Genomic DNA, 12,742 nt, shown 5'->3' on the forward strand with positions numbered 1-12,742 from the left:
TCCCCCATCTATAAAAGAGAAAAAAAATGTGATTTGTAGTGTCCGTTGTGGTACAGAATGTCGGGAATGTTATTGAACAGAATTATGATTGGAAACTGGTGAATTTTATGTTCCTTCGAGAAGAGATTGGAAATAGGTCTTCTTTCTTTGATATGCAAGTGAAGCATGACGACTCTCTCTCTCTCTCTCTCTCGTTTATGAGTTTTTCTTTTTTTAATGAACTCTCGTTTGTGAATTGATCATATTTTAGGAAAGAATGAGAGCCTTATTTAGCATTAATCGTGGTTTATTGGTTTTAACTGGATTGGAGGGTACTGCATATGGATCTTGGAATGGTGTTTGATGAAAATATTTCATGGTGATTAGAAATTTTAAGCTGTCCGAGAAAATTTTATTATAAATGTCAGGTGATTCCTCGTTTCTTGTATGGACGTACTGTCCATCCCGGAAAGAAGTGTTCGTTTTTTGTGCTTGTGCTCTAGACTCTGGAATCCTGAAAACTGCAGATGAGTTTGAAAGTGACGTTGATGAGAGATTCGATAAGGGTATTTGGTGATGGACAGAGAATTTCATGTGCATGCATTTTCTTTCTCTGTGGTGAGCTTGAATGATTATTATTGTTATCAGTGATTCATTGCCTAAGAATTAGGGAGGTTGGCCTTATTTCATACCTCCATTAGCCAAGTTGGTCTTCCCCAGTTCTCTGATGCTAGCTTGAAGGCCGGGTGCAATCACAATGCAGACTTTAGTGTGCCGCTGTACCTGATCCACCCTCCATGGGCTTCACAGCTGACAGGCTGTACCCCGAAGATAGATGATGATCAGGTGCAGCGGCACACTTAAAAGTGTGCAATGTGATTGCTTCTGATACGACCTCTCTTAACTTTGAGGATGTGGGGTTGGACACTCATATAACTATTAAACCCCAAGTAACAGGCATATCCTATATTGCATGTTGAACTAAGAATATTGAACTCCTAACCATTATGTATGGAGTTGAAGAAATAACCTACATCTTGTGTTGATTCATGTCATCCACATGGTATTCTCATAAATGCCAAATAACACCTTTCTTTCCTTCTTGTTTGATAATGATTTCATATGACGTTCATGCAATTCATTTCCTTTTTTCCTGGAATGACATAAAAATAAGGCAGGATCAGGTGCAATCACATTGCACAAATGCAATGTGCCGCTGCACTCTTTTGTTGTACATCCTGTCAGAGTGGGGCCCAACAGCAGATGGATGGTGATAACGTGCAGCGGCACATTGCAATTGTGCAATGTAATTGCACCTTATCCCAACACAAAATTTTATCACTCAAGCTCAGTTCAAGATATATATGATGGAATTCCCATTAAAAAAATCCCAACAATCTATAAATCTTCACCAACCATTTCTATTTGTCATCCAAGCACCCTCATTTGCGTTAGCGTCCATGAAATATTGAAGTTCATGAACTCAAACGACATCTTTGATTGAAGTACTACAAACTTTTTGCTAGTAGTCGATTGCAGTAGAAACATTGATAGAGTTCATGAACTTGGGCAAGTTTCACGTATCTCCAAACACATCCCCTACCACAAAGACCTTATATCATATAAGAAAGCGCAGCCTACCCCACCAAAGGTTAGCAATTGAAACATATAAAATTCAAAGCCCAAGAAAACATGTCTGCAAATCCTTGGGCTGCCATTATTCCTTTCCCATGTTAGCAAAGGAAGAGAAGAGGGGAAAGCGTATGATTTCTTGGGTTCTGCAACATATCTCAAATCAATTATATGAAAAAGATTAGAAAACAAAAAAACGGATAAGCGACCAAAAATACAAAAGAAAGGAAAGAATCAAAGAGATAACAATGCATGTGAGAAGATTGGGAACGGCGTTCCCAACATATTCTCTTTTGCAATGATTTTCTACTGACTTGGACCCTCTTGAGTTTTTGGAAGATTCTCACCCTGTCTTTGTTGGGCTTTTGACGAGTAATTAAAGCCTTAAATTATTATAGAATGATCGAAGGCCTAGATTTTCAGAGCTACCTGGTGTCAGAGAGGCAGCCGGATTTGCTGAATCCATATTGGTGGTCTCAAAGGCCTCCCCCATATGCTTCCAAGCATGCGTGTCTTGTTCATCCTCTTCTCCATGCAGCGAACTTTAGACTGCAGTGTTAAATCAGTGCTAACCATGCTGCCAAAAGTTCAAAAATGACAAAACAACGGCAGCTAAACTTCTCATAAGCAATTTAAAATTTATTTTCTTTTACTTTTTTTTTTATAATGAAATAAATTTGCTTTTCATTTGCAAGCTCATTGACTTCGAAGCATGTTATATGTTCTCCCCCAAGACGCAGGTGCGTGTTCGGGGGTCCGAATGAGCGCCACATATATAAGCACATGGGGCTCGTATCCCCATGTGTGTCAGCATCACTTAGCGTCAAAGTTCGGTGCAGTTGCAAAGACTTAAGTACACTTTCCCGCCATTTCCGTCATGAAACGATGGTTCGAAAAAAGAACAAAAATGTCCTCCATCCAAAAAAGGAAAACGACGGTTCGAGAAATGGACAAAAATGTCATCCATCCAGAAAGTCGAGGATGATGTTAACTCTTCAAAGTGCAAACGTTTCATTTTCGCCCTAAGCAGTAAACTTTTGCACCATCTGCTGTAACAGGAACTCTCTTAGACGACACGCCTTTTGTCGTCGTCTGTTGTCATCGGAGCACCCTTTGTTGTCGTCTGCTGCTGCCAGAGCAACCTTTGTCGTCCTCTACTGTCGCAGGAGCATCATTTGTCATCGTCTACGTAGTGACAACATCGTTGCCACCATCAACTGCATCTACCTTCTGGGTGTTTCTCCTCCACTATCGAATTACCAAAACTCCTATCATTTCGGTGAGTTTCATGTAAGGTTTTGTTATGCAAACAAATTGATTTATAAATCTGAATGCTAAATCTTACAACTAGTTGTACTATTTATGCTAAATAACACCTATTTTCATACTGAAATAAATCGATTTGTACCTATCCACCTTCTGAGCATCGAAAAACAGTTAGCACGATTTATTCTTATGAAGGCCAAACATTTCAACGATATATACTTATGAAGGCTAAATTTCTACAACGATTTGTACGTTGGAATGCATCAATGATTTATACATTTAATGCAATAGCGATTTGTGCGTTCAATGCAACAACGATTTATATGTTTGAAGTAGTAACGATTTAATGAAATTACCATGATTTATACTTAAGTTTGATAAATCGTACAATAATGTTTACGTATAAAGCTCAAACATTACAACGATATGTACTTATGAAGGTTGTGATTTCTACAACGATTTGTAAGTTTGAAGCAACAACGATTTATAAATTTAAAGCAGTAGCGATATGTATTTATGTAGTTACCTCGATTTATACTTAAGTTTGCTAAATCTTACAACGATGTTTACTTATGAAACTAAATATTGTGATGATTTGTAATGTTGGTGATTATTTAACGAATGAAATAATTTGTATTATTATATACTTAGGGAGGTGGTTGTAACATATATGATGCGGTTAAATTTATGTGTTGTGCAGGTTAGCAATGTCTAAAGCTCGTCAGACAAGAAATCCCTTGTCGTTCGATGAGATGACTATTAGAGAAATTATCTGCCAATCTCATTTATATAAGCGTTATAAAAGGTACCAAAATATAATAAAGATTGAGAATGATAAAGATATGGACAAAGCGTTGGAATTGTATAATGTGGAGCATTATCCATCAGATATTGAGGCTGAAGAGCAAAGAAATCATGATGAAGAACTAAAGATGAAGAAAAAGAAGGATGACAAAGAGAAGGAAAAACAAAGGAAGAAGGAGGAGGAGAATGAAAAGCAAAGGAAAAAAAGGCAAATGAAGAAGGAGGAGGAGAGAGAAAGGCAAAAGGCAAAGGCAAAGGCAAAGGAAGAAGGCGGATGAGAGGGAAAGGCAAATAAAGAAGGAGGAGGAGAATAAAAAGCAAAGGAAGAAAAGACAAAGGAAGAAGGAGGAGGAGGAGAGGGAAAGACAAAGAAAGAATAAGAAAGAGGAGAAAGAGAAAAAAAGGCAAGTGAAGAAAAAGAAGGAGGAGGAAGAGAAGGAAAGGCAAATGATAAAAATGAAAGAGGAAAGGCAAATGAAGAAACATCAATATGAGGAAGAGAAGGAAAGGCAAAGGAAGGAGAAGGAAAACGAGGACGAGAAGGAAAGGCAAAGGAAGAAAAAGGAGGACGAGGAAGAGAAAGAAAGGTAACAGAAGGAGATGAAGGACGAGGAAGAGAAAGAAAGGTAAAGGAAGGAGATGAAGTACGAGGAAGATAAGGAAAGAGAAAGAAAGAAGCAGGAGGAGGAAGAGAATAAAATGAAAAGGAAAAAGTAGGAGGAAGAGAAGAAAATGGAAAGGAAGGAAGAAATTGAAAAGCAAAGGAGGGAGGCAAAGGAGCGAAGAAAGAAAAAAGTAGAAAAGCAGAGGAGGGAGGCGGCGGAATGAAAGAGCAACAAGAAAGGCAGAGGAGGAGAGGAGGAAGAGAGAATGAATGGTTTTCAAGAAAGGCAGAGGAGGGAGGAGGAGAAGCGAATGATGGAGCAACAAGAAAGGCAGAGGATGGAGGGAGGGGATGAAAAGAAGAAAAGTGTGTCTAAGGTACGTAAATCGATCCTGTCTATCATGATTTACTGTGATAGGTATTATTATGTATAGCGATTACTGTGATAGCGATTACTGTGTATAATGATTAATGTGATAGCAATTACTATGTATAGCGATTACTGTGATAGCGATTATTGTGAACGATTTACTGTGATGGGTATTATTATGTATAACGATTACTGCGATAGCGATTACTATGTATAGCGATTACTATATATAGCGATTACTGTGAACGATTTATTATTATAGGTATGATTATGTATAGCGATTACTGTGATAACAATTACTATGTATAGTGATTACTGTGATAGCGAGTGTGCAACGATTATTATTTATAGCGTTTACTGTGTACAACAATGTGTAAAAGTACAAATGAGACTAATTTTGATTTGATATGAATAATATACTATTTTGTGTTATAGGGAGGTTAGAAGAGAAGTAGAGCACCAGGTAAAAGGATTAAAGGGCGGTGTCAGTGGCATGTAGTTCTGTCATGGTATGGACAACTGAGTGAATATCAGAAGGATCAATTACGAAATATGCACTTCAGTGATCTTCTGGACCATCATTATTTTGAAACGTGCTGGAACACCATGACCCATCTGGTAAATAAGTGAAATCATAAGACGGACACATTCCAGTTTGATTCTTTTGAGATCACCATGACCCTAGAAGATGTGACATGAATTACGAGCCTTAAGTGCCATAGAAGTACTGTCCTATTACGAGATTCAAACTATAACGCAAGGGACAAGTGCACGATCCTTCTAGGAATGTCGTTGGAGGACTGGAGTTAATGTATTTCTGGTGAAAGCAATTCCACATCGATGAAAGTTTTTTCTTTCCGTAATAAATGAGAAGGCCGATTTGCTACATGTGCATCTGAAAGAGCTGACTAAGAGTTGCACGACTTCCTTTATTTTTTTGGACTTACTTTATTTTTTGATTTATCTGGTTCGAGGATAAGTTACTTGTGACTGCAGTTCTTGAAACACTTAGATAAAGTCGACAACTATGTATGGAGTGCTGCTATGCTCGCACACTTATACAGTCAACTTTACCGTGCAAGTAAGGGTACAAAAACTATCACAAGGTTTTGGCCATTTGTCTAGGTAATTGTTTATTATATATTTTATAGTTGTAGACTAAGACATTGAAGTTTATAGTCTTACTAATATATTGATTTTGTAGGCTTGGTTATGGGAGCATATTGTCGCCTTGCGTCCTCAGTGTGGCCCTGCGATTTGTAGTTTTCTAAAGATCGGTCGGTGGGTTAGAATAAATATCAAGAAAGATAATGCTAAGTTTATTTTAGATGGTTTATAATTAAATGAGGTAAATGGTTTAAAATCGTTTATAATCATTTCAACATTTATCATTCATTAGTATAAATTGTTGAAATATTTAGCATTCTTAAGTAATCATCGTTGTAGGATTTTGTCTTTGTTAGTACAAATCGTTCTAATATTTAACATCCTTAAGTAATGATCGTTGCAAGATTTTGTATTCCTTAGTATAAATCATTATTGCTTTAGCATTTAACTTTCATTAGTGTAAATCGTTGTAATCGTTAGCATTCTTAAGTAATGATCATTGCAGGATTTTGTATTTCTTAGTACAAATCGTTATCGCTTGAGCATTTAACTTTTATTAGTGTAAATCGTTATAATCATTAGCATTCTTAAGTAATGATCGTTGCAGGATTTTTTCTTCATTAGTACAAAGCATTATCATTTTAGCATTTAGCATTCGTTATTATAAATTGTTGTAATATATAACATTCATTAGTGTAAATTATTTTAATATAAAGCTCTCATTAGTAACAGTCATTATAATATGTTTAGCACTTGTTATTATAAATTATTTTAATATTTAGCATTCATTAGCTTAAATAATTATATCTATACTTAAACCATAATCTCTAATGTACAGGTTATGTGGAGACCGCATGGAGATGAGGAGGACGAGGACCAAGAGGTTGTTGCTCAAGCTGCGAGACTGTCTGACTGCGATATTTGGATATTTAGCAATTATGAAGCCGAGTTGCAGCATGATAGTCAAGTTCTCCTACAAGCTGGATTGGGATAGTCTACACCAAAGCAATCTGTGGAAGTGAGAAGGAAGATGAATAGTGGTGGGGCTATGAACGTGATTTGGCACAAACGCTTCTGGGAACAATTGGATAGCTGGAACAAAGGAGGTGTTCGTGCCATAGCATATGATTATAAAGAACAACAATATGACCCCAATTATTTTAAAAAATATTGGGAACCCATACATCGAAATCTGTAGATTGAGAATAAGCAACGTGGAAATGTTGGGAACCCATGCGTCCCTCCTATCCCCCATCATGTCATGTCCTAGCATAAAAAACACGTCCATCGTGTCCCTTTGGCTACAACAATGATTCCTCAGTTGCAATACATGATGAAGAGCGAACACAACTCACAAAAAGAAGGTGGTCTCTGCCACAAGGTTAGAGATGTTGGAGAGGGAGAATAAGGAGTTACGAAAGCAGGTGAGGAATTTGGAGAGACAAATGCACTCACAATATGATACACTCGTAGAGATGATGACCAATGTTTATAATAAGATCGAGGGAACCAAGAGGCCATCGAAGAAAGAGAGTCAGCCAAGAAAAAGAAAGAGACAATTTGTATGTCATAGTACATCTGAGTCGTCAAGTGCCACTGAATAAACATTATATGATGTTTTTATCCTGATAACTATTTATTGTAATTCTATAATTCTTTGTTGTAATTCTGTAATTTTTTTTTTGTAACGTGACATTCTATAAATGTATAATTCTTTTTTTTTAATAAGTGTAACACATAAGTGCCACTGAACAAATCATTGTAATGTTCGGTTTTCATAAAAAAAAATTGAAGAAGCGTTTAGCATCGTGTACTGCATAAATTATGATTTGCTTTTACGAGCAGTCTTAATATTGTGATTTACACAAACATTGATAAAAGGCTGAAACGATTTGTACGTATAAAGACTACGTGCTATCACGATTTGCTTGATTTTGATTGTCTTGCAACCAGTTCTATAAGAGATCACGATTTGTTTTTTATAGAAGGTGTTCTATCACGATCTGTATAGCCATCCCACCTAAACCCATCAAATAATCAAACCAAATCTGTTTGAATATCCTATTGTGATTTGCCTTTACGAGCTTTGTCTAAGCGAACGATGTGTTCTATCATGATTTACATAATGACTGATTCATAAATGACTAAATAGAAAAATAAACAAATCAATACGATGTTTAAACTTAGTAAAGTACAAATCGAGTTAACTTCAATGATACAAACGCCATTGTGTAAATCGCTCTGGGATAATATCTGGTATAATGATTCATATACAGTATATGTACAATGATTTGTCTTAGCGTGATTTATATAATGACTGATAAAAGGCAAAAAGTAAAAAGAAAAAATAAATCGACACGATGTATATTGGTGAAGTATAAATCTAGGTAACTTGATAAATACAAATCAATTTAGAACCATAATTCTTTATGTTTTATAATATAATAATATTTTTTCTATCATGATTTGCTTTTATGAGGTATGTCTATGTGAATGATATATCCTATCACGATTTACACAATGACTGATTCATAAAAGGCAGAAAAGAAAAATAATAAACAAATCGACACAATGTTTAAACTTAGTAAACTACAAATTGAGACTTAGTTGCAAATCGATTTCACTGTAACAATACGTGCTATCGCGATTTGCTTGATACCGATTGTCCTATCGCGAATTGCTTTTACGAGCTTTGTCTATATGAACAATATGTTCTATCGCGATTTACACAATGACCGATTCATAAAAGGCAGAAAGAAAAAACAATAAACAAATAGACACGATGTTTAGACTTAGTAAAGTACAAATTGAGGTAACTTAAATGATACATCATGACCAATGGTTTGGCTTAGATACAATACATGACCATCATCATCAAAGAAAACATACATCATCATCAGCATCACCCCCACGTTCAAATAGTGATGTGCATCAAATGCAATCTAGGTGCACATGAAATCCAACTTGCTAGTACAGAAAGCTTCGATGCAGAGCTGATGAACCTGCATATGGTATGGATTCTAACAAACAAAGAAGATGGAGCCCACATGACTGTAGCATATTTGTCATGAAGTATATAAAAAATTAGGCAAATATTTTTCCAACTGTGAAGCATGGTTTGCGAACGATGGAGGGTCTGCCAGTAGGAATAGATCAAATAGATGGTCATCAGCATCACCCCTTGTCTATCATGCAGAATATCTATGCTTGCTCTGGTATAACGGCAATGATTGAGGATGATTATGGTCATTATATTCTGCGTAAGCTTCAATATACTTCATGATAAATATGCCACAGTCGTATGTATCATGAATATATCGATGTATACACATAAGATAACCACCATAATCATCATCGAAGATTATACAGATTTTTTCTCACGATGTGAAATAACTATGTTATCAGCATCAAACCCCATCTATCAAGCACATGCAAAAAGAACACAAAAAAACAAAGAAGAAAGAAAAATACAAGGAAGAAGAAGAAGGAAGAGAAGAAGAAGAAGAAGGAGAAGAAGAAGACGAAGGCAGAGAAGAAAAAAGAAGAAAGAAGAAGAAGTTGCGCTATCATAGAAAAGAGGAAGAGAGGTTAAATAGATTAAGGTTTTAGACCTGGACAACGGGTCAGGTCAGGTCGGTAGGGTTTTGCATTGAATAGGGTTTTACACAGATCTATATTAGGGTTTTATAAACATATCGATATCGTTCAGAAAGACAAACAAAGTTATATCGTTGTCGCAGTAACTTCATAAATATAAATCGACATCCTGATAATTATTTGTTGGGATTCTATAATTCTTTGTTGTAATTCTATAATTCTTTTCTGTAACCTGACATTCTATAAGTGTATAAATCTATTTTAATAAGTGTAGTATACAAATACCACTGAACAAATCGTTGTAATGATCGACCTTCATAAATAAAAATCGAACAAGCGTTTAACATTGTGTACTGTGAAAATTATGATTTACTTTTACGAACTGTCTTCCTATCGTGATTTACACAATGATTGATAAAAGGCTGAAACGATTTTCACAAACATTGATAAAAGGCTAAAACGATTTGTACGTATAAAGGCTACGTGCTATCGTGATTTGCTTGATACAGTTTGGCTTGCAACCAGTTCTATAAGAGATCTCAATTTGTTTTTTATAGAAGGTGTTCTATCACAATATGTACACCCATTTTTTATAGAATTTAGGGTTTAGGGTTTAGGTTTAAAGTTTTGGGGTTTTACGGGTTTAGGGTTTAGAAATTTAGAATTTAGAATTTAGGGTTTGGGGTTTAGGGTTTAGGGTTTAGGGTTTAGGGTTTAGGGTTTAAGGTTTTGGGTTTAGGGTTTAATTAGGGTTTAGGGTTTAGGGTTTAGGGTTTAGGGTTTAGGGTTTAGGGTTTAGGGTTTAGGATATAGGTTTTAGGGTTTAGTTTTTAGGGTTTTAGGAGTTTAGGGTTTAGGGTTTTATGTTGTAGGGTTTAGGTTTTAGGTTTAAGGTTTTTGGGTTTAGGGTTTAGGGTTTAGGGTTTAGGTTTTGGTGTTTAGGGTTTAGGGTTTTATGTTGTAGGGTTTAGGGTCTTAGGGTTTAGGTTTTGGGGTTTGGGGTTTAGGTTTTAGGTTTAAGGTTTTTGGGTTTTACAGGTCTAGGGAATTAGAATTTAGGGTTTAGGATGTAGGTTTTGGTGTTTAGGGTTTAGGGATTTAGGATTTAGGGTTTTATGTTGTAGGGTTTAGGGTTTTAGGGTTTAGGTTTTGGGGTTTAGGTTTTAAGTTTTGGATCTATCTAAATTCTAAATGAATCCTCTTAAATAAATAGAATTTGGGTTCATTTGATAACCAAATAAATTTAATTAAAAATATATATGTAGATATGTATCTCTATATATATAATAGTTTAGATTGTGTTTGGATTTCATGAGAGCTAAATGGGTCTCATAACCAACCCAATCCAATCACTCCTCCACCTAAACCCATCACACAATCGGATACATCCCAACCCACCAAATCCGTTTGAATATCCTATTGTGATTTGCCTTTACGAGCTTTGTCTAAGTGAACGATACGTCTTGTCGCGATTTACACAATGACTGATTCATAAAAGGCGAAAAAGAAAAACAATAAACAAATCGAGATGATGTTTAGACTAAATAAAGTAAAAATCGAGGAAACTTCATAAATACAAATCGATTTACAACTTGATACCAATTTAAGTAACAGTTGCAAATCGATTTTACTGTAACGATTTGTACAACCATGGACATAAAGCGAAAAAGATTTATCCTATCGTGATTTGCGTTGATGAACTTTGTCTATGTGAACGATATGTCCTATCATGATTTACACAATGACTGATAAAAGATGCAGAAAAAAAAAATCAACGCGATATTTATTGGTAAACTACAAATCTAGGTATCTTGATAAATACAGAACGACTTACAACCAAAATTCTTTAAGTTTCATAGAATAACAATTTTTGTCCTATCGCGATTTACTTTTACGAGCTTTGTCTATGTGAGTAAATCATTGTAATGTTTGCCCTTTGTAAATGAAAATCGAGACTTAGTTGCCAAGTTTCGTAAAAGGCCGATGAAACAATGTTTTATAATTTAATTAATGTGCAATGCAATTTATTTGCACATGATTTTTGAAAACGAGTGATATGTGAAACGATGTTTCCTTTATAAATGAATGACACATCGCACAAGTTCAGGAGGGTGTCGCTTCACTTTGCTTCATGAGTAAGAAACAAACAAACCAACATTTTCTTTATAAACGACATGTTCGTGGGTTAAGCATATAACCTGCTTCATCACAAAGAGGGTATCGTTGACGAGGAAGGAAATGACGACAGTTACACGACCAACGATGGCGAATCAGACATATATTGTCTAAACCTTATGATGAGTTTCTTTAAAATTTATCTCTTTTATGGCATATATTTGATTTATGTTGTGTACTGTAGAAAAGAATTTCAATATCGTTTATTGAATATTCTGCTAATGTCAGTGGAACATCCACAAAAAAAGGTGCCCCAAAACTCAGCAAAGAGCTCCAAGATAACACCAATCAACTGCAATATGAATTTGCAGAATGAAACACTATCAGTAATTGTGTATATATAAAACCACTATCAGTTATATATTTACATATGCCATGGGTATGTATGTTAACATGTGCATATTTGTTGCAAACAGACTATATGCGATTTCGTCATGTATATTCAAAACAATGCAATAATCAATACTAGATGCGTCATCATCCCTTATTTCATGGTATATTGATTCTCTTATATGTTTATTTTCTTTTTTAATTTACTCTTGTTGCTTCGTGTTTTAACCTTACTATTATCACTATTTCGTTCAACAGAGTTTTGTCCGCCAAATGCCATACTCTATTGGATTTCAAGATGAACTACCATGCTGGGGTAACAATAATCACTGCAGAGACTTTTGGTCAAGTGAAAAGATAAGTGAAGAAACCGCTTGTCCAAGGTTTAGGCAAAATAGTCCTAACACGATTTGTACTATCGATTTGTAAGATATTGTATCGATTTGCAGATATTGATTCCTACACTCTGGCAAACTTCTGAGCATTGGGTCTTATACGTGATGGATTTACGAAAAAAACAACTATGGTGCTATAACTCATTGAACTTTCACAATGGTGTACAACATGACATTATGTATTTGGTAAGTTTCTATCTATAAGTGTATTATATCTTATACAATAGCCTAGAATTTACTTGCTTCTGCATTAACCACAAGCGGGATTCGTCAAAGACATTTTGGGTGTCGACATTGGCGAGTGGAGGTTGCGTTGTGCTCACCATGCTCCTTTACAAAATAATGACGTCAATTGTAGCGTATTTGTAATGAAGTATATTGAAGTAATATACAATGGACAAGAACCTGATTTCGTTGTTGTATGCTCTACACTTAAACATGTTTTATTATCATATATTATTGGGGGCTCAATTTATATATTGA

Source organism: Nuphar pumila, chromosome 4 (genome assembly GCF_984573655.1).
Source record: "Nuphar pumila chromosome 4, dmNupPumi1.hap1.1, whole genome shotgun sequence".
NCBI classification, from domain to species: domain Eukaryota; kingdom Viridiplantae; phylum Streptophyta; class Magnoliopsida; order Nymphaeales; family Nymphaeaceae; genus Nuphar; species Nuphar pumila.